Below are 23,616 nucleotides of genomic sequence, written 5' to 3'. Positions count from 1 at the left end.
TCAGCCTAGGCAGGGTTCTTGAGTTTCACTCTCCCAAAGCACCCCTTTGCAAACCTAGCATGTCTGTAGTTGTGTGTTCGTTTGTGATTATCTGCCTTCCCTCACTACAGTATCAGCTCAGTAAGGGACTATTTTCACACTTGTTGCAGGATTCAAATGCCTTGCTCAGTAAGTGCGCAATACACATGTGCATTGATGAGTGACTGACAACCTTCTAGCTGTCCCAAATGTATAGGGAAGAGGACCACTGAATTTAACCAGAACACCCACATCCCATCGAACTCTGCCCGCTTCTAGCTTTGTGACTCTGGAAGTCCCCTAGCCTCTCTGAGCTTCTACTTCTTCATCTGCAAAATAAAAATGATAATGATATTCTCCTCAGAGGCATTTCTAAGGAGTAAATGAGACTATGACTTCTAAGCGCTTAGGCATTCAGTGGACATGAGCCAGATTCATTTAAATGGTAAACATGTTAAGCACTAATGTTATAAAATAACTGTATGGTGGAAAATAAGATGAGATTTTAAAATTGAGGATATGGTCATCTATATATTTGCAATTTAAAATGAGTTTGAGGAAAAAAAGGATACCCATAAGCATGTAGGAAATTGCCGAAGTAGCCTGAAATAAACACGTATTTATTATCTGCTTTATCTTTTCTGGACTACTTTGCTGTAAATGCCTTGTGCCAGAGATCCTGCTTTATTTTCGAGTGCCGAATCCATCCTACACAGTCAATACACATTAACTAAATGGATGACCACCTGATCTGTATCCTCTCTACATTTCCTCCAGCTGTTGAACTGCCCACTCCTTCAAGCACACGGTATTTGACTAATACCTGGAAATTAAGTTGCTTTACCTGGATCCAGTCTTATGATGTTTATGAATCCACTCCTGAATACTGCTTCCTCTTTGTTTAAGGTTGTATCATGTTACTGATCCTGTGAATTAGCCAAATGATTACCCTAATTTCTATGGGAACCTAGTGACTCTGGATTCTGACTTCCAGGGATATGTTAAGGTCACCCACCAGGGCAGAGTTTCTAGGGACCAGCCCAATTAAAAACAAAAGTAACCATCAGGATGACAGTCGGCCTAGGGGAGGAGGAAAAGGAGAGTTGTGGCTTTGTGGCTAGAGCGTTTCAGTTTCGCAAAATGTAAAGGTTCTGGAGATTGGTGGCACAACAGTATAAATATACTTAACATTACTGAACTACACACTAAAAATGATTAAGGTAAATTTTTTGTTTTTTACCACGATTTTAAAAATGTAACTATAAAAGTCTCCACAATACACTGAGGAAGCCACCATGAAATAAAGATACTGCATTTTATTTTATGGCAGAGTATAGAAAGCTTGGGGTGTCCTCTCCAGAATTCTTACAAACATAAGAACAGGTCTGTATGGCCAAATAGAAATAAAATATCTTACAAATAATTTACATTGCAAAGATGAAAGCTGAGCTTAGAAAATGACTGTCAACACTATGAAACAGTGTGTGGAAGTTATTAAATATTTGTACAAAATACCTGAACGCCAATTAACTCTGCTTTTTCACCAGAGACAAATCAAAGTAATTGAACTGAAATTTATTGCAGCGGTTGGGTTTTGAACAAAGGCCCAGCAATGATAAAGCTTCTTTAGCAACAACTACAGACCTGTGGGGGTGAATACACACCTGGTTTCGGCTCACAGAGTTCTACAGTTTTATTCAAGTTACTCTGCTGAAGTAATAAGCCTTTTGTCTTCTTGTTTCACAAGGCAAGGCTACCTAGGGTTCAATGCCTAATGGAAATACAATGGGTTTTCAATACTTACGTACACCTTCTTTAGAAATCAGATACTAGCCTTATCCAACAGCTTTGTCTTTTGTCATATTTAAGCCATTGTTTTAGGCAGCAATGTTCTAAATACAGTTAATTCAGAGTTTTTCAAACTCCTCATTTGCTTTTGCTTCTTAAAGCATTCAGTATTGCTGATCATGCCTCCTTTTTGAAAAGCTCTCTACAGCTTTGCCTCTAGCTGTGGTTTTCTGTTTTTCTTCCTCCTTCTCTGACTCCATACTTCTTGCTGCCTTTGCTCCCTTACTTCTTTCTCCTCTATTCATTCAATGAATATTGACGGAGTGGGGCACTTTGAACGGGGAGCAAAATGGATGTGAGACCTGCTCCCGGGGGTGCAACTGAGAGGAGAGACAGGTGTAGATCAAATCATCACAGTAACGAGTCAACTTGCAATGACCACCCATGCTGGTGACACTAGGCCATGAGTGGTCAAGGAAGGCTGCTGGGGCTGAGATCTGAAGCATGAGTGGGTGTGTATCGATGAGATGAAAAGGCAAGGTCATAACCCCAGTGTTCACTCCTCAGGCAGCCTTCATCCTTCACCAAAAGCCTTAATTTGCATTGTGCTTATTGATTTACAAATCACTTTCACCCATATCTTGTCATGATAATATTTTGGATGGGGAAAGAAGGGCTTTATTAGCCCTTCATTGAATTGAGGACACAAGGTTAGAGCCCTTAAATGGCATACCCAGAGCCACGTGGTCCGTAAGTAGCACCACTGGACTGACCCTAAGTCCTGGGAGTATCATCTCTCTTTCTTGGTGACTCATTCCCTCACCGTCACGACCTCAGCTCTCAACTCAACAGAAAACTCTTAGATCCCCCTCTTTGAAACTAATTGTTCAGATGTACATTTCACATTAGCTGCTAAATATTTCCATCTGACATTCCAATAATGTCACCTAAATAAAATATCTAAAACCATTAGTCTTCTACAAAAGCCAGTTTTGCTTTTGAAATTTCTTACATTTGTTCTCATGGTATTGTTCTGCCAGCCAGTTGGGGCCAAAACCTGGAATTCATTCTCTTCTCCTTCTCATTTCACTCTGGCTCCTGAGTGAGTCACCAAGTCCACTGAGGGTCCCATCACAAAGATATGTCCATCTGTCTCTCCAATTTCATCTGCATTTCTGTTTTTTTTTTTTAGATTTGTTGTATTTTAATGGCTGATCTGTGTAATCACAGAGGCCAGTATGTACAGACAAAGGGGGAGCTTTTATTTCTTAGTCTCTTCCTTTTTGGACAAAGTCTTGATGATCTCCTCCTTCTTGACCTGGAGGCACTCTTCAAGGTGCTTGCGTGCTTCCGTGGTCTTAGACCTACAGGCCTCAGCCTGGTCAGCCAGGAGCTTCTTGCCGGCCTTGTCTGCCTTCAGCTGTGGATGTGTTCCATGAGCCTCCGCTTGTGCTGGGCCTGTCCCGCAGACCTTGGCCGATGGATGAAATGAGTACTCAGAAACAGGTATGCAGTGTAAGAACAGCTAGGTGACTGCCTGGCTCTAGTGGCCAGAGAGCAGCCCCAAGAAGCTGGGGCTACTTGATTTTATTCCACGTAGGCACAATGTCAAAAACCTGGAGCAAACACAACCCGTAGGTAATTAACATTTTTATTGTTCCCCTTTCAGGGAATTTCACATGCACATGATCAAAGGTCAGTTCTGGTCAATATAAGTAGACAAGCGATTTTAAGACAAATTCCCCTGCACTCTCTTGTACTACTCCTTGCCCTCTGCCTCAGGGTTATAGAACAGCTGCCTTCAGCTCTTCTCTCTGGGGGCTCTGCAAAACCTTCCGACCTTTCAGAATGTTTGTGTCCTTTCCCTGTATTTTTTCCCACCACTCTGACTGATCCCCCACATGCTTGTTTGTTTGTTTGTTTGTTTGTTTGTTTTGAGATGGAGTCTTGCTCTGTTGCCAGGTTGGAGTGCAGTGGCCCGATCTCAGCTCACTGCAACCTCTGCCTCTCAGGTTCAAGCGAGTCTCCTGCCTCAAGACTCCTGAGTAGCTGGGACTACAGGCATGCTACCACCCCCGGATAATTTTTGTATTTTAAGTAGAGACAGGGATTCACCACTTGTTTTTGAACGCATTCCCCTTCACCTCCAGGTACAGGCTGTGATACATGTGGTGATCAATCTTCTTAGATTCACAGTATCTTCTGAGCAGCCAGCGCAGAATCCTCGTTCTCATCCACATGACCTTCTCTGGCATTCAGGCATTGGCTACCCTTTCGCTTACCTATGCTCATGTGCCTGCCCTTCTGGTGGGCAAAGGTGTTTTTCCAACATCGAGCCTGAGAATGGACTGTCAGACTTGAGGATGATCAGTCCATCTTTGATCAGCTTCAGATCTGCTGATGGAGTTGGCATTGGCAATTTCATTGGTCTCATTGGGGTCCAACCAGATCTTCTCCTTGCCACAGAGGAGGACACTAGAAGTGAGCCTCTTCTGAAGCCTGAGCATACTCATGGCTGCAGCCACAGGAGGGAAAGGAAAGAGCTCCTCCATTTCTGTTTCTACTCCCTGCGTCAGTGTGTCCTCACAACTGTTGGGCAGCAACCATCTGTTGCCCCTACTCTGTCTATGATACTGTCTTCCCCTCAAGGAGTTTACAGCCAAAGGGGAAGGTCAGATACATCCACAAACACCCGGAGATCACAATCCAAAGCTGAAAATGCTGTGCCATGACATAAATACTTACTAAGTGCCTGACATGTGTCAGGAATTCTTCTAAGCACTGGAATAATAAGAAGACATGCTTTCTGTGCTTGAGGGGGAAAAAAGGACTAGAACATAAGTACCATAAAGTCAGGGATTCTTGTCTGTTTTGGTTCACCACTGTATCCTCAGTCTTTAGAATAATGCTGGACACTTAGTAGGTGCTTAGTAAATATTTGTTGAATGAAAGACTGAATGAGCAAATTTGTAACAGCACTTCCGGCTTCACTTGGCCATGTCTTAGAGGTCCCATCCCTAAAATGCAAACATGAATGGAGGCTGAACTGGTTATTCATTTGCAAGACAGATACCATGTACTCATAATTTTCCCTCCCCGCTCATACTAAGCAATTGTTCTTGACCCCAACATAGGACCATTGGTTATTTTTCTCTTGGGAAGAGTTATTCCCCAGGGAACTTTTGGAGTCCTCATGAGAATAGATTCTTGTAGGCCCACCCCATCAATTCTCCTGAGTAAATGTGGACTGAACATAGACGCCTACAATCCTAAAATAGGATTCCCAACCACATCCCAAAACTTCACCTGGACTCTCACCACCTGAGATAAACCTTATTAACATTTTGATGGTGTTTCCTAGATGCATCTCACTATATGTTCATATATCTATATATGATTTTATATAAAAGGAATGATATTATATGTAAGAGTTAAAGAAAGAGGAAAGAAACATGAAAAGTGTCTCAACAGTCAAAGACAGGTTTATTTTGGAGAATAAACCTGAGAGGGGCTTCTGGCCAATTTCAGTCAGGAGTGTTCTCTCTTAATGACTAAGGGTATTTAAGGATTTCGGAAGAGGGGAGCTTAGCATAGGTTTGGAATGTTTCTAAGTGAGGGAAAGTTTATTTCAGGGTTAGATCATCTCTAGTGGGAGGGGAGGCCATCTCAGGGTTGGCATGTTTGTGGTTGGAGTGGATTTTATCTTAGGGTTGGAATGTTTCTGGTTATGCTGACATTAGCCATCAGGCTGATGTTTTGAGGATGGATGTAGACGGTTTTTTAATCAAGGGGAACTTAAAATGGTGGTGTTTGTCCAAGTTGGCAATGCTCCTGCTCTGTCAACCCAGTCCCTATAGTTATATAAAGGACAAGGAGTGACATTTTCCTTTGGGCTATTTCCTGCTGAGGGGTGGCAGGCAGAGAGTTCTTTGGTCTCAGATTGATTATAGGAGTAACACCATCTATAGCTGTTTTTGGATAATTGTCTGTGAAATGGCCATAATCCTGTCAGTTAAAAATCTTTGAAAAGGTTAATTAAGCAGGGTAACAACATTAGTCCTAGCCATATTATTAGGAGAGGGCCCAGGAATGGGAGACTCGTGTTAGGATTTTGTTCCTAAACCAAGAATGTATTTGGTTATTTTGATATTCCCTTAGCTTTTTAGCCCTTTAAGTTTTTCAGCAGTGTCTCTTACTAGGCCTGATTGGTTGAGATAGAAGCAATGTTCCTCGCCCAATGAGAGGCAGAGGCCCCTTTTTCAGCCCTTATAAGATCTAATCCCTGGGAGTCTAGTTGGTCTTGGACTCTTATAAAGCTTCAGCCTATATCTTCTAATGAACCCTGTAGTTCTGTTGAAAAAGCTTTAAAGTATTTTAAGGAGGTGATCAATCTACTCTCAATGCAAGCCTGGAGGTTATAACTAAGGCAGCCATCAAAGACATGACTTGGATGGCCCTCCTTTTTCTAACATATTGGACAGATGGAACAGGTAAAGACGGATTAGGAGGAACCAGGGGACAGGTTCCGATCCAGTTGGTGAGGAGACAAAGATATGTGTTGATGCCACACAAAAAGAACAAGCCTTTGTCATAAATACAAGTAGAGATGTGGAAAGAAAATAAGTGAATTAAAAATGCGGTGTTTCTTTCCTGTGGTTCATTACTCCAGGTGGACAATGAGGAGGCCAGGGGGACATCCACTATAGTAGAGATACAGGAGGAGTTGTTTTTTACACATTTAATGCAATCGGATGTTGTGCCATTGATATTGAACCACGAAAAAAGGCATCAGAGACAGCACAAGTTAGGCCGGAGGCATTGGTTGAGGGAGCGGCTGTAAATCAAGCTCTGTTTGCCTCAGGCGATACTTGGTAGTCAACCTGGTTAGTTTGAATGGTCAGAGGGGTGTTTGATAGTGCAGTTGTATTAGTTAGAAGTTAAGGACCCTACAGGGAAATTTCCCTCAGAGGCTGAAAAGCAAAGTGGGGCTTGTTGTAAAAGAGGGATGTGTTTAATTATGGGCCTTTCCATGGGAGGGCCTTGGGCTTAAGGCGATATAGGGAGTTACAATAGGTTTGAAATAATTTGTTGGCCTGATTGGCCCTAGAAGTGGGATAATCGCTGACCAGAGCGTCTGCTCTTTCAAAAAAGGAAGCTCCTTTTTGGAGTTTATAGAGTTATGTTTCCTGTTAAAAGGTCATGAAGGGGTACGGGAAGGGCTGTGTAAGCTGAGGAAGACAGCGATAAGCACATCCAGCATTCCCGAGCAAGGGAAGAGTTAGCCTGCAGCAAGAGGGATTGTGTAAGGCTTACAGAACGTTCTAGCTTGAGAGCAGTGAGGAGTGAGGAGTGGTTGTATTGGTGAGGTTGATGTAATTAGGAATTTATATTGAAAGAAACGAGAAAAAAAGAGAAAAAAGTTTTTTGGGTAAGAGTAAAGTCCTGGAAAGTTCCTTGAAGCCATAGATCCCATAGAACAGTAAGGAGCTGATTAGGATATGTAATGGGAGCTTTGTAAGGGTATCAATCCAGGTCTGTAACAAGGGGATATTAAATGTGATGAAAGTTTGGGAAAGAGACTTAAGCGGCTTTTGTTAATTTCTCCTCCTTTTCCCTTGGGATTCAGGTGAGGCAAAAGGAATTGGGTCCTATGGAGACGCAGGAGAAGGCTGAAGGGGGCTTAGACTTGGTAGTTTGGGTATGTGGCGAAGGGAAGTCTGTTTTCTTGAGAGAAGTATAATGAATCCAGCTGGGGAGTCCCTGGAGTTTTGCTGCCATGGGCGTAGTAAGGATGATCTGGTAAGGTCCCTTCCATTTAGGTGTGAGGGGGGATTTGGGGGTAGGACAGGGATCTTTTACCAGAACCCAGTCTCCTGGCTGTAGGAAGGGATAAGGAGTCAGTGACAGGTTGTGGCAGGTGTTTGTCTGCATATTCCCAAATGAAATGGCAGATGCTGTGTAGAAGAGGGGAAATGAGAGGGACTGGTAAAGGTGGGGCTTGACCCTGAGGTGGAGCAAAAGGGGTGAATAGTCTCCCATACGTGAGTTCAACAGAACTGAGTATTAAAGGTTTACGTGGAAGCGTCCACATTTTTAGAAGGGCTAAAGGCAAAAGTGTAACCCCGTCTTTATGTGTTTAGAGTGAGTACCTGATGAGGGTGTATTAGAATGACATTCATTTTTCAACCTTTCCTGAAGATTGAGGTCAATAGGGGATGAGTAGCTTCCAGGTGATTTCTAGGGCTTGTGCAAATGTTTGAATAATGTAAGAAATGAATTCAGGACCATTATCAGATTGAAAATACATAGACACTCTGAACCTGGGGATCATTTCTGTTATTAATTTGGAGATGACAGTAGAAGCTCATTTGCTGGTTGTGGGAAAAGCCTCAACCCATCCTGAAAAGGTATCAACCAGAACTAGAAGAAATTGAACCCTTTTTACTGGGGGCATGAGGGTAAAATCAACTTGCCAATCCTGTCCTGGAAGGTGTCCGCTGGCTTGATGTGTTGGGAAAGAAGGGGGTCCAGTGTTGGAGTGGGGTGAAGGCTTTTGACAAATAGAGCATTGATGGGAAATGGCTTTAACTGTTCCTTTATATCCAGGGTTATGTGTATATGGGAACTTAAGAAATGTTTTACCAGAACCCAGGAAATGGTTAGTGTAGAAGAGGTTGTGAATGTTCTGTAGAAGCGTTGGTTTTTCAAGGTCAGGTAGGACTAGTTTGTTTTATATGAACCAATAAGGGGGTTTGAATTGCGCCCGCCATGATTAGTTGTTACATTTGGTGTTCTGGATCAAAGGAGGGGATATGTTGTATGAGGGGAAATAGGTATTGGGGAATTGGGTGATCGGTTGAGCCGTGTTTTACCCAGTAGTCAGCCTCATGGTTCCCTAAAGAAATGTGGCTTTTGTCTGATTGATGTACTTTGCAATGGATAACAACAACTTTCTCTGGAAGTAGAGCTGCCTTTAATGGATCATGGATGAGTTTTCCATTAATGATAGGGGTTCCATTAGCCATGAGATAGCCCTGCTCACTCCAAATTTGGGCATTGGAGTGGATGATGTTACAGGCATATTTAGAATCAGGGTATACTTTAACTTGCCGGTTTTTTGCTATGGTTAGTGCTCTTATTAGGGCAACTAATTCTGCTTGTTGGGAGGATGTGCCAAACGGCGTGGGGGCAGCCTCTACAACTCTTCTAGGTGGGAGAAAGTGGGTATCATGGTGATATCCTTCAATGGTGGCATATCCTGGTTGAAGGGGAGTGTTTTTTGATGCGCTGCCATTCATAAACCAATCTGGGGCTTCCTTTATGTGAGTGGAAGTAAGGTGATAAAACATGGTGAGAGAACTTTCAGTTAGATCAGAGCATGAGTGTTGGTCAGGCTTGAAAATCAGTGTTGAAGGTAAAAGAGGAGTGGGATTATGGAGGGAGCATCAATGAAGAGAGAAGGTTGAAGGAGGGTTGAATGTAGGGCTTGCATGAGAGGGGATGAGATGGAGGTGAGCACATTATGGCTGAGTATGTCTTATAGACTGTGAGAACAAAATACCCAAAGGGGTTCATAGAATGTGAGTTTTTGTGCCTCAGAAATAAAGAGGCTGTGGCCAACATTTTTAAGAAAGGGGCCAGCTTGCTGGGCGTGGTGGCACTTGCCTGTAGTCCCAGCTACTCGGGAGGCTGAGCTGGAAGGATCACTTGAGCCCAGTCTGGGCTGTAGTGCCATGCTGATCCGGTGTCCGCACTAAGTTTGGCATCAATATGGTGACTTCCCGGGAGCGGGGGACCACCAGGTTGCCTAAGGAGGGGTGAACCGGCCCAGGTCAGAAACGGAGCAGGTCAAAACTCCCGTGCTGATCAGTAGTGGGATCACACCTGTGAATAGCCACTGCACTCCAGCCTGGGCAACATAGTGAGACCTCATCTCTTAAAAAAAAAAAAAAAAAAGGAAAAGATAGGGGCCAGCTTTTTTTTGGAGACGGGGTTTCGCTCTTGTTACCCAGGCTGGAGTGCAATGGCGCGATCTCGGCTCACCGCAACCTCCGCCTCCTGGGTTCAGGCAATTCTCCTGCCTCAGCCTCCCGAGTAGCTGGGACTACAGGCACGCGCCACCATGTCCAGCTAATTTTTTGTATTTTTAGTAGAGACGGGGTTTCACCATGTTGACCAGGATGGTCTCGATCTCTTGACCTCGTGATCCACCCGCCTCGGCCTCCCAAAGTGCTGGGATTACAGGCGTGAGCCACCGTGCCCGGCCGGGGCCAGCTTTTTTAAGTGAAGTCTAGTTGTTTTGAAAAATATGCCACCGGTTGAAGGGAGTCCCCATGGCTTGGGCTGATAGTCCAAGGGCCTGATTGTGAGAACTGTGTAAATCTAGATGAAAAGTTCTTAGGGGATTTGGAAGGCCTAAAGCAGGGGCCTGTAATAAGGCATGTTTTAGGTGAGAGAAAGCATGATAAAGGTCTAGGGTAGGAGTGAGTGGTTGGTCAAGATTTCCTTTTGTGTGTTCATAAAGGGATTTAGCAATCATGGCAAAATTTGCTCTCTGTAACCAGAAATCTCCCACTAATCTGAGGAAGGAAAGCAAGTCCCTTTCTGTTTTAGGAAATGGGATTTGTTGAATACCTTGCTTTTGTGCCAACGGCATTTCTCCGGCATTTGGAGTTATGATATAAGACTTAAATATGAAACTTTTGGAGATGTTAATTGGGCCTTCCTTTTGGATACCTGGCACCTGCATTCAGTCAAAAAATTTAAAAGCTTGGTGTTGAATACAGTGTTCTAGAGAGGGGCTGCAAGAGCCAGACCTTGTCTCAAAAAGAAAATAAAACAAAAAACCTAATTCTTTCTTCTTAAAGGTCACATGATATCCCATATAATGTGGATGTATTACAGTTTGTTCATTCATTTCCTTTGATGGACATTCACTTTGTTTCTAGCTCTTTGCCACTATGGACAATGCTATAGCAAATATGTTTGCATGTATGTTTGTACCAGTGAGATAGATTCCTGAGAGTAGAATTGTTGAGTCAACAGGTATATGCATTTTACTTTTCAGAGAACTTTTGTTTACTGAACAAAAATGTACATAGCATTTATTATATGATAGACACTGTTTTAAGCATTTCTCAAATATTAACTCATTTATTAATCCACATTGCCTTCCAAAAAAGCCTTAATACTTCATGTTTCCACCAGAAGGTATGACGACATTTTTCTCATATCCCACTAGCAACTGACAGTGTGATTCCTTTGAACTTTTGCCAATCAGATGGGTATCAAGCATAGGCTGAGGTCCCCTATCCAAAATGCCTGGAACCAGAAGTATTTCAGATTTGAATTTTTTCAGATTTTGGAATATTTGCATTGCCTTCTGGGTATCACGTGAGCCTTTTAGACATTTTCTATAATATCTTTACACCACAAAGGAGAGAATAAGGGGGAAAAAAACACAGTGAGTAATGCACATACATCTTGGTCCCACGTAAGGCACTGTGGCAAACCTGCAGTTGGCATATCTGGTCTTCACACCTGCCATTCTAAGACCTTTTGTGGGTTTCTTGTGTGGGGGAATCTGGCCATGCACAGAAAAGATACATCACAGCTGATGGGGGCTGGAAGGTCTTGATTACTTTGGAGATGCTGAATAAACCATGTGCTTTGCCTCTGTGTTTTGACTGAGATATGTCATGTGAGGTCGGCATGCAATTTTCCACTTACGGTATCATGCCCACACTCAAAGTTTCTGATTTGGGAACAGTTCAAATTTTCAGATTAGAAATGTTTAACTTGTAATATTTCATTGTTACTTTAGCCCGTATTTCCCTAACTCTAGTGAATTTAATTGTCTCTTCATATGGTTGTGTGCCTTTGGATTTTCATTTCTCTAGCTTGTCAATTCGTATTGGTTGCACATTTTGTGTTGGGTTTTGGGTCATTTTTCCTGTCAGTTTGTAATAGCTCTTCATCTATTTTTGAAAAATCAACACCTTTTCTATCATATGCTTTATTAATATCTTCAAATCTATTGTTATTGACTTTGTTTATGATTGCTGTTTTCTTTTTAAAAAAATTTTATATAATCAAACATGGCTACCTTTACTTTTATCACTTGTAGGTTTCTATTGATCATGGATCATGCAGTTACCTAGATTTCTTGCCTAGAGTTTTAAAATTTATATCTAAACCTTTTATTATTCATCTGCAGTATATTTTCATATACAGTGTAAGATAGAATATTTTTTAATTTTCTTTTCTTCTAGAAAGTAGTCAGTTGTTAGTTAAATGGCCCATTTTTTCCTCCTGAATTAAATTACCACATCTGTCTATGTGAACATCTCCTCGGAATCTAACTCTATAACCATACTGTAGTGGTTTGATTACTGTGGCTTCAGTTTCTGATTATCCGGTAGGGCAAATCTCCCTTACTGCTTTTCGTTCTTATAGTTTTCTTAACTAATAAAAATTGACTTTTTCATAATATAAGATGTCCTACCCAAAAACGTACAAGGCCTTTTCAGCTATTCAAATTTCTTTTTTCTCAAAAACATAGTAAGAGTTTTTCCCCTATATTTTCTGTTACTTACTTGTTAGAACTATTCCTAAATAATTTGTAGTTTTTGTCAACATTATGTATGGATAAATATGTTCCCATTCTTATTTTTAGTTGTTTCCTATTAAAGTAGAAAAAAAATATTGTGGGCTGGGTGCAGTGGCTCATGCCTGTAATCCTGGCACTTTGGGGGGCCAAGGCAGGAGGATCACTTGAAGTGAAGTCAGGAGTTAGAGACCAGCCTGGCCAACATGGTAAAACCCTGTCTCTACAAAAAATACAAAAATTAGCTGGGTATGGTGGCACACGCCTGTGATCCCAGCTACTCAGGAGGCTGAGGCAGGAGAATCGCTTGAACCTGGGAGGTGGAGTTTACAGCGAGTGGAGGTTGTGCCACTGTACTCCAGCCTGGGTGACACACCAAGACTTTGTCTCAAAAAAATAAAAAAGAAGGCAAAATAATTATAAGCCATATTAAGAGAATGCGATAAGATATATGGATGCTACATAGATATACATAAAACAATAGCTTTTTTCTTTTCTTTTCTTTCCTTTTTTTTGAGACTTAGTTTCGCTCTGTCACCCAGGCTGGAGTGCAGTGGTGCGACCTCGGCTCACTGCAACCTCCACCTCCTGGGTTCAAGTGATTCTCCTGCCTCAGTCTCCTAAGTAGCTGGGACTACAGGCGTGTTCCACCATGCCCAGCTAATTTTTTATATTTTTGGTAGAGACGGGTTTTGCTATGTTGACCAGGCTGGTCTCAAACTCCTGGCCTCAAGAGATCCTCCTGCAGGTATCTATCTGTTTCTTGACTAAAATTAAAATGCTTTTACTGTGTCTCTATATAAGATAATATTTACTATTGGTTTTGGGCAGTTTTTGTCAATTTAAATTATTTTTTTACACCTACTTAGAATTTTTATTAGGAATGGCTGCCGAATTTTAGCAATTATCATTTGAACATCTGCTGAGGTTTTTCTTCTGTAGTTTATCAGTGTCATGGATTACGTTACCGGGAGTTGGATATTGAACCACTCTTGCAGTTGTGGAATAAACCTTGCTGTTCATTGTCTTTTACTCTTTTGATATAATGAAGACCTATGTAAGCTAATATTTCATTTACAATTTTTATTTCTAAATCATAAGTAAAATTAGTCTATAATTAGCATTGTAATTAACAAATATTAATCTATCCTTTTTTCTTTCTTATATTTTGGTATTAAAATTGTATTGGCTTCCTCTGACAGTGGAAATTAAAAAAAAGAAAAGAATAAAAGTAAAAATAAAATTGTATTGGCTTCAAAATGTGAATTTAAAAGATTTTTATATTTTGTCCCATGGGGTGCTAAGAAAAAATAAAATAAAATGAAAGATTTTTATATGGCTTGGAGTGGCTAAACCTGCATTTCTAATCAGCATCTAGGTGGTATTAATACTACCAGTCCTTGGACACACTTAAGTAGCAAGGGTTTAAATAATTTAACATCGGGCCACGTGCCCTGGCTGATGCCTTTAGTTCCAGCTACTTGGAAGGCTGAGGCAGGAGGATCAATTGAGGTCAGAGTTTGAGACTGCAGTATGCAATGATCAGGCCTGTGAATAGCCACTGCATTCTAGCCTGGGCCACATAGCCAGACCCTGTCTCTTAAAAATAAAATCACTTTACATTGGAATTATCAGACCTTTAGAGGTAAATTCTCAGACCTTTAGAGCTGAGCTGAAACTCAGCTACATATGTACAACTGTTATATATCCATTTTAAAACAAAAAAAAAGTACAACTGTTATATATCAGTTAAAAAAGAAAAAACAAACTCAGCTATAAGGCCATCTGGCCCTAAGGTCTTTTCAATAGTAAACGTCCAATCACTTTACCATTACTTCTGTAATAAGTGGTCCATTCATATAATAACTGGTCCATTCATGTTTTCCCGCTCTTCTTGAATTAATTTAAATAGTCTGTATTTTGCCAAAAAAAAAATCATAAGTTTCCTATAGCTTTTTATATTCATTGTCATAGCATTGCCTGTGGTGAGTCACTTGAATCTTTTAATTGCTCATGTACCCATGGTTATGACTTCAGCTTCCTAATCTCTTTTTTCTTTATTCCCTCTTCAAACTTATAAGCTGTTTATCTATTTTATTTATTTATTTTTAAATATTAGGACACAGATGCTAGAGCATGTTTACCTGTTTTTTTAGTCTATTCAATAAACATTTGGAGTTATTTTCAGTAGATTTTACATATTTATCCCTTCTACTCTTATTTATTCTTTCTTTTTTCTGTGTCATTAATTCTAAATTTAACTTTTGTCAATTTCCATTTCCAGGTTTCTGTTTCTAAATTTTTGAGAGGAATAGTTAGTTCCTTTAATTTTTGGTTTTATTTTTAAATTGTGAGGCATTGGAGAACTCTAAAGGTTATCTGAGTACCGTTCTCAGGGTCCTGTCTGGTGCAACAGAAAGTGATATCCTTTTCATTGGTTTCTAGATACTTAGCAACTCCCCTTTAATTTCCTTTTTGATCCAAGACTTATCTAAGAGTTTGTTTTTTAATTTCTAACCACAAAAGGTTTTTTAGGCCATTTTTTATGATGTATGTATTTTTCAGTTTTTGATCAGAGAATATGACCTATAAATTCTGTTGTTGTTGTTGTTAAAGCTTTCTTTGTGACCAAGCATATCAAAAATGTTTATACAACGTTTTCATTTTTATGAAAAAAAAATCTTTTTTTCCCAAGCTCTATGTTCATGTAGAAAAAAAAAAATTCTATTTATGAGATGCAAGAAGTCTTTATATGTGCTACATCAAATTGTTTGATTATTCAGTTCATCTGAGTAATTTTTTGACTAGTATAACAGTGTATTATTTTGTTGGTCTGGGTGCTTTTTGACTATTAATTCTGGGTAATTGTGAGAAAGGAATTTTGAAATATTTATTATAATCATACATTTATAAAGCTCTTCTTGCCTTTATGATTTTAGCTGCTAAGTTCTTGATGCCCAGGATTGCTGTGTCATCTTTATTATTTGTGCCTTATATCATGTGGGATGTTCCTTTCACCATACTCTCAGTGCTTTTAGCCTCAAGTTTCCTTGGTCTGATACTAATGTTGCCACACTTGCCTTCGTTTTTCATTTGCGTAATATGTCTTTGCCTATTATTTTATTTTCAGCCTTTTATTAGCACTTTGTTTCAAGTATAAATCACTATTTCCAATGACCCACATCACCTTAATGTTTTCCTAATACTTCCAAGCTTTAGCTTTCTAACACTGAGCTCATTTTCTCTGTGAAACCTTTTTCTTGTCTTTATTTTTCAGCAGAGTGGTGATGGAAAGCTTTTGCTGAGACGCACCTAATCACTCTTGTTCTGAATCACTATTCAGCTACGGTACCCAGATACTCTTCTGCTGGGCAGTCTGTCTCCCACTCAGCCTGGGAGCTCAGATGGTGTTCCCTCATGCCACTCCAGGGATGGACATGTGACTGCAGACTGGCCAACTAGACATCGCCTTCTTCTAGCCTCACAGGACCCACACAGAACTAATGCTGTGCAATCGGACTCCAGAAAATGGCCCTTCTCTTTCAGAAGAGGCACAGAGCACAGCCCTTGTTGAAAATCAGACTGCTGGGCTCAAATCCTGGCTCTGTCTCTTATTTGAAATTTTAGGCTAGTTACTTAAACTATTTCCATGTTCCTACCTTTAAAGTAGCACCTATCTCACAGGATTGCTGTGAAAATGATATATGAATATGTGTTAAAATGTAGAGCAGTGCCTCTGGCATAGTAGCAAATACAGGTGATAACTGTGGCTATCATCTTCCCTTGCCCAGGATCTGGGAGGACAAGGCTGAAGCTATTGACAGTACAGGGTACGTGAAGTTGAGAAGAAACGAAACCAGCATAAAGGAGAGCAGAGCGAGAAGAGACCCCGGGGCCCCGAACACAGGTTTGACTTCCTAGAAAAAGTTCATCCTAAAACTGTCTGTACTCAGGATTTTTCAGTTACATAAGCCTTTTTGCTTAATATTCTGTGACTTGCATCAGAAAGAGTCCTTACTGATACAACCGTTGGCCGATGTGCCTGGCCAGAGGTGTGGGAACCATCTTCACTTCCTCCCTTTTCCTCACTGTGCACATCTGGTGTGGCAAGTCTCTACTTCCTCAATTTCTTTTCACCCTGGTTCCTTTTTCACTCCTCTAATTAGAAGGGAGGGGTGGAAGGGAGGGTAGGGGAATGAATATTTGCTGAGTACCTGTTAAATACTTACAGACTGTGCTAGGACTTGTGAACTTTTTAACCCTAACAACAACCCTATGAGGAATCTAAAGCCCAGAGACAGTGACTAGCTAGTCCAAGGTCACACAGTGGTGATACCAATTCCGGAGACCACATTTGATGACACTATGTCATACTGTCTAGACAAACATTTGCTGAATGGCTGATACCTACAAGGGCAATGCCTACAGAACTTGCTCCAGTCAATGCCCTACATGGCATTGGCCTACTCAGTCTTTTCTGAAGATGGCAATGACCCTAAAGCAGCCTAATCATTGTCAGGAGTCACACACACAACGGTCCTGTCCTGTTTTTCTCAGGGAGTCATCAACCACTAAATCTACCTATTCTCTGCCCAAAGCTTGCTGAGCCTGTTTACAGAGAAAGGAGTCACACCAGCCAGGTTGGGCCATGCCACATCCATCAATCACAGAGAGACAAACACATGGCCTGGAGATTTTCCCAGCATGAATTCACACACACACACATGCACACACACACACACTGTAGTCTACCAATCTGACTCCTTAAAAATCTAGCTCTCTACTGAGACTTTCCTGAATGGCCCTGTAAAAATATTTCTACCACCATTCCTTGGCTCTTCACAATGTCCATTAGAAAGTGTATTGCTTTTCCTCAAGTCTGCTGAGCTCACGCTGGGATGGCGGCCCTTGACCCAGAGGATCCTCCCCACAGCCAGCACCTGTTCTTCCTTTGGGTCTGGGCTTCAGGGAGGCCTTTCCTGCTCATACCACCTAAGATAGGCCCTACTTCCTTCTACCACCCTATTCAGAATCTCAGCCCATTGATAGCTTCCTCTGAAGCCTTTAGAACAGCATGCAACTATTTGTTTCACTTGTGTGCTTACTGCAGGTTTGTTTGTATTCAAATATGTCTGTCTTGTGTCCTTCTCCTTTATTAGAATGGAATCAAATGGGCATCTTGAACGTAGAAAACCTGCTTGTTGCCATTGTATCCCTAGCACCTCACATAGGCTGTAAGGTCTTTTCGGCTGACGGACAGCACCATGGATGCCATGTTAATCTCTGTGACCTGCATGGGCACTCCAGATGAGTTCCTGGAAAACCTGAAGTAACTGGAAGACCATGAAAAGAGGAAGAAATGATCAACCCCTGCTTAACTTTGAGACATTCTCTATTGTTTCTTATTCCTGCCCCAATTGATAAGGCCATTGGACTTTGTAGCCGACCTTGGTCAACCTTGTGACTCCACACCCTTTGACCCCCTCCCAGCTTGCAAACCTATGACCCCTCCCAGTTTGCAGAAAACCACCCTAAACTGTAACTCTGTAAATTTCCACTGCCCACACCAAACCTATAAACCAACTCCTATCCCACCATCCTTCACTGACTCCCTTTTTGGACTCAGCCCTCCCACACCTGAGTGAATAAACAGCCATGTTGCTCACACAAAGCCTGTTTGCGGATGTGGGTCTCTTCATTCAGAACGTGCATTTTAACGTAGGCTTCTTGTGTATATATAGTAGGTGCTCAATATGTGCTTGTTGAATTAGTGAAAAAAAGAATCTGAGACTTGGAACCCAAAGGGCTGATTTTATCCCAACCACCAATGACCTGGTGGGTCCCTTTTAAACTGCATGATTGGAACAAATGAGTGAAATCCCCAAACTCTGGAACCTTCTCCATTTGATAGACTTTGGTTTGTCTCTGAATGATTTTGACATTCTTTTTCTATTTTATGTGGCTGGCTTAGACCACAGTTCTAAAGGCATTTTATTTTATTTTATTTGTTTATTTATTTATTTATTTTTGAGACAGAGTCTCACTCTGTTGCTCATGCTGGAGTGCAGTGGTGCACTCTCACCTCACTGCAGCCATGACCTCCGAAACTGAAGCAATCCTCCTGCCTTAGCCTCCTGAGTAGCTGGAACCACAAGCATGCACCACTACACATGGCTAATTTAAACATTTTTTTTTTTTTTTAGAGATAGAGTCTCACCATGTTGCCCAGGCTGGTGTTTAACTCTTGGGCTCAAACAAGCCTCTCACCTTAGCTTTCCAAAGTGCTACGGTTACAGGCATGAGCCACCATGCCCAGCCTCTGAAGACATTTTATTTTTATTTTTATTTTTATTTTTTTATTTTTATTTTTTATTTTTTAATTTAAGATGGGGTTTCACCATGTTGGTCAGGCTGGTCTTGAACTCCTGACCTCAGTTGATCCGCCCACCTTGGCCTCCTAAGTGCTTGGATTACAGGCGTGAGCCACCAGGGCCGGCCTCTGAAGACAATTTAAATGTCATTCCCATGGAATCCTAAATTTCTCTTATGCTTTTGACTTGGCCTAAATGATACGGCTCCAATGAGTGGAGGAACACCGGGGCTTTTGCCTCACATTGAATTAGATAAAACAACTCAGACACATGTGGAGTGGTTCTAAGGAGCAGACAGTTTAACAGGCAAGAAAGTTGTGGAAGACGGCAGAAGAAGACGCTCCCCCATACAGAAACAGAGGGAGGGAGGCTCCAAAGCCAAAAGAGGAGACCCCAAGTGGAGCAGAAACCAGCCACGTATATGTAGAGGCTGGAGGAGGCAGTGGTGTCTGATTTGCATAGGGCTCAGGGGATTGGTTTGACCAGGCATGTCATTCATGTAGCCCATGAAAAATCTGGCCCTCCTACCCTAGTCTTTTAATATGCAAATACAGGGCACCATGATGTTCTACATATGTGGAGATATGTTGGGGGGATATGTTGCCAGGCACGTATGGAGCAAGAGCAAGGAGCGGAGGGCAGGAATCACCATGTTTGGGTGGACCCAGTTTCTAATGGCCTCCATTTGCATATCAAAGGTTGCCAGCCTGGCTTTCCTGCTAGACAAGAAACATTTCTGACTTTAAAAACAAAAACTTCCCAATGACCCCTTTCCTCTCTATCTTCCTAAAATAATTTCTTAATAACTACCACATTAACTCTAAAGTTGTGACAATGGCAAAGCCCCATCCCTCTCCTTCAAAGGGCTGGCATTCAGATGGGAAAGGAGGCCGATGAGCTATCCCACCATGCCTCCAGGAGAGGGGTACCCAGGAGATGGCGGAAGTGCCTAAAAAGCAGAACCATGTCCTGAGGAAGGGCAGGGATGGCAACAACTCCATGGCATATCTTCCATGCATCCAGGTTCTCTTCCTCAGCATTTCATTTCATCCTAACCAGTCTTGTGCAGTTGACGTTTTTACCATCATTTTGTAGTAAACAGTAGAGGAAAAGCATGGCCTTTTGTGTCAGATAAGCCTAGGTTCAAATTTCATCCTCACAAATTATTCACTGTAGGGCTCTTGGGCAATGAGAGAAGAATATGGAGGGGGGGAAATGTGCTTTTTTTTTTTTGAGACATAGTCTTTCACTCTGCCACCCAGGCTGAAGTGCAGTGGTGCCATCCAGCTCATTGCAGCCTTGAACTTCTGAGCTCAAGCAATCCTCCTGCTTCAGCCTCCCAAAATGGAACCACAGGTGCATGCCACTGTACCTGGCTAACTTTTGATAGAAATGAGGTCTTGCTCTGTTGCTCAGGATGGTCTAGAACTTCCGGGCTCAAGTGATCCTCCTACTTGTGCCTCCTAAAATGCTGGGATTACAGGCGTGAGCCACCACACCTGGCCACAAGTGCTTTTTCCTATCCTCTCTCATCACTCACTACAATCAACACAACACTTCTAACACCTCATGTGTGGGAAGTCTTTCCCTGTACACCAAGCAGTCAATCAATTCTGACACTAGATTCAGCAGCTGACACCAGCTGGGTGTCCTCTTTCTCAATTCTGACAGTATGTACCTGGAGACAGTGTCAGATCCCATAAGTTAAGGGCTCAATCCTATAAGACTATCTCCAATTCACATGCCAATCAAAAGCCCCAGGTTGTAGCCTATACTTCTGGCTGACTAGCTATAAGTCAGGGTTCCCATAACTCCCTCTTGGGTTCAATTAATTTGCTAGAGTGGCTCACAAAACTCAGGACAACACTTACTTGCATGTACTGGTTTATTATAAAGGATGTTCACAAAGAATATCGATGGAGAGATAGGTAGGGCAAGGTGTGTAGAAAGGGATAAGGAGCCTCCCTACCCTCCGGGGCATGCTACCCTACAGGAATCTCCACGTGTTCAGCTAACTGGAAGGTCTCTGAACCCAAACCTTTGGGTTTTTATGGAAGCTTCATTACATAGGCAGGATTCGTGTAAACTAAAAACAAAATTCTAAGCCCCCAGATTGACTGAACAGACATCTCTTGGCCAAAGGGACCCCAGAGTAAACTTGAAAACTGAGTTCTCAGCTATGATGGGATGGAGGATCAGACACACCCTGTTAGTCCCTCCTTCACTAATGATTATGCTTTCTTCCCTAAAGGCGTAACAGAAACCAGACCTTCCAAAATCTCTACCGCTGATATCAACCAACTGCCTGATGCTGCCCTTCCTGTTTTACCTGACCACCAACCATGGAGTCATTTTGACCAGAGAATGCACAGCAAGGGTTTTTGTGTCCTCTGTTTCACCTTTTGATGTAAGAGGGCCAAAAACTCCACCCTCAGATAACCTCCATGCCTCCATTTTTTGAATGGGGAGAAGCATGAAGCTCAATTGCACATGCATACGTTTCTCCCCTCATAAATATTCATGACTTTCTGACAGCTTATAGATATGTATGTTTAGCCACACTACTCAGTATAAATTCATGTTCCCTTAGCCCCTGCCGGGAAGTGTCTGTTTCTGACTTCTGAGTGGAGGCTACACTTCTCAGCCTGTCAGAATGGCCATCCTGCAGGATGAGCTATAAAGAGAAAATAAAGCTCTCCTTTCCAAATGTATGAACCCCGTTATTCTCCAGTTGACCTTGGTTAAATCATGGCCATTGGTGATTAGCTTAACCTTCAGCCCCTGTTCCCTCCATGGAGGTTGGGGATGGGGCCGAAAAGTCCCAACCCTCTTATTCGTACCTTGGTCTTTCCTGTGACCAGCCCCATCCTAAAGCTGCTTAAGGGCTTCCAGCCACAACTTCACACACAAAAAGACACTTACTGCTTTGGAGATTCGTAAGACTTCAGGAGTTGTAGGTCAGGAAACAGGGATGAAGACCAAATATATATTTACAGTATTACAGGCAAGTTACTTAACTTCTCTGGGCTCAATTGACTGATATTTATAATGAGACTAATACCAACTAGAGTTGCTATGAGTACCAAGTGCTAAAGATAGATAGATAGATAGATAGATAGATAGATAGATAGATAGATAGATTCATCAAAATAAAATAATACCAGCTTTGGCAACATAGGGAGACCCAGTCTCTACCAAAAACTAAAAAATCAGTCATCCATGGTGGTTTGTGCCTGTGGTCCCAATTACTTGGGAGGCTGAAGTAGGAAGATCACCTGATCCTAGGAGGTCAAGGCTGGAGTGAGCCAGGAGTGTGCCACTGGACTCCAGTCTGGATGACACAGTGAGACCCAATATCAAAAAAAAAAAAATATTTTGTGTTTGGCACATACTTGTTGTTCAATAAACCACAGCACTTTTTTTTTTTTTTTAAGATGGGATTTCACCATCATGGCCAGACTGGTCTTGAACTCCTGACCTCAGGTGAGCCACCTACCTCGACCTCCCAAAGTGCTAGCATTACAGGCGTGAGCCACCGTGCCTGGCCAATCACAGCACTTTTTAATTAAGAGATTTACCCAAGGTCTATCTTGTTAAGTGGCCTAGAACTTGATGGCTTCTTGCTTTGTAAGATCCTAAGGGTATTTCGCATGTCAGCTGTGTGGTTTGTCTCATCTCTCAGGTTCTGAGTTCTTCCAGGACAGGGATAATGTCTCCTACCTTTTTGATTTAGTGGCCTGTATTTAGAATGACCTTACTTACATGCTAGTGCTCAGAAATAGGATACCATTTATTATGTGATATTGAGTTTTCTACTCACTGGTATGTGTAAATGTTAATAGATTAGGCAAATGTCTCTCTGACGTAAGCAAGCACCATTTTCGACTTATCTTCCATCTCTAGGACCAACTCTCTCCATATATGTCTGACCAGGGAGACCATAAAACAGAATTTTTGTGATGAATCATTCGAGTTTTATGTTCAAAGGTCATGAAAGAAAATGCAACTTACTGCATCACAAGGATAGGAATGAAGGACAATTTAACCTCAGCTAAACTGAGAGATCCTGAAAACATTTGAAGTTTTATATACAACATTGTGTATATGCGTGCCTGTTTAATGACACATTAAGCAACTCATTTCCTCTCTTATTCCTCCACCCAGCTCCTGAGAACTGCCAATTTTCCCTATTATCGTTTCCTGCTAAATTCATCCTCTTGCCTCCCATCCCTTTGCAGGCTCTCAGCATCCTTCACTTGATATGAAATGCTCCTGCAGTGGCTCTCAGATGTCTGTCTTACCTTCTGGAACCCAGGCTCCACCCTGGCACCAGAGCAGTGTCTCCAAAATGCCATGGACCTTGTCCCTGCTCTGCCACCCAGTCCTTCAATACCGCCTCTTCTCTACCCATACACCTCTTTACTTGGAACATGAGGCCCAGCAACCTGGTGTTGAGCTCAGAACACTTTCACATGCTGACCACTTGAAACCAAAGGAGATTAGAAGACCTCAGAAGCGAGGTCTCTCTGACCTTCTCCCATTCTCCTGTCTCCCACCAGTCTTTCTCCTCTGAGGTGATTCATAGAAACCAGAATTCCTCTTCCCCAAAGTGGGTCATAGAAACTAGAACCCCTTTCCCCCAAAGAAAGCCATAAAACCTAGAAAGGCCACTCCCTTTTCCTTCTCCCTTCTCCCTTCTCCCTTCAAGACCCTCATTTGAGAAGGGTCCTGCTCCATCCCCACACAGAGAAGCCAAGAAAAATCTGAACAGACAGGCCTTGCTGGATTCCCCTCCCCTGCTCCAACCTCAGCTATTACCATTAGATCACACTC

The 23,616-nt window shown here is 42.0% G+C and overlaps 1 long non-coding RNA gene and 1 pseudogene across 2 annotated transcripts; one reads left to right on the top strand and one right to left on the bottom strand.

Moving 5' to 3' along the window:
- Positions 1–2,303: 2,303 nt before the first annotated feature.
- On the bottom strand, positions 2,304–4,319 carry LOC135269950 (large ribosomal subunit protein eL19-like; annotated as a pseudogene).
- Positions 4,320–5,183: 864 nt separating this feature from the next.
- On the top strand, positions 5,184–18,078 carry LOC135271463 (uncharacterized). 2 transcript variants are annotated; one of them, XR_010339617.1, is made up of 3 exons: positions 5,184–7,108; positions 16,204–16,319; positions 17,572–18,078. It is a non-coding gene; the product is annotated as an uncharacterized LOC135271463 (long non-coding RNA). The 2 variants fall into 2 exon arrangements; XR_010339619.1 differs by lacking the exon at positions 5,184–7,108 and adding an exon at positions 7,155–7,234.
- Positions 18,079–23,616: the final 5,538 nt, after the last annotated feature.

The sequence above is a fragment of the Aotus nancymaae genome, unplaced genomic scaffold (assembly GCF_030222135.1).
Source record: "Aotus nancymaae isolate 86718 unplaced genomic scaffold, 86718_ANA_hifiasm-v0.15.2.pri h1tg000006l, whole genome shotgun sequence".
Lineage (NCBI taxonomy): Eukaryota > Metazoa > Chordata > Mammalia > Primates > Aotidae > Aotus > Aotus nancymaae.
The sequence above is the reverse complement of the archived record's forward strand: the minus strand, read 5'-3'. Positions and strand labels throughout refer to the sequence as shown.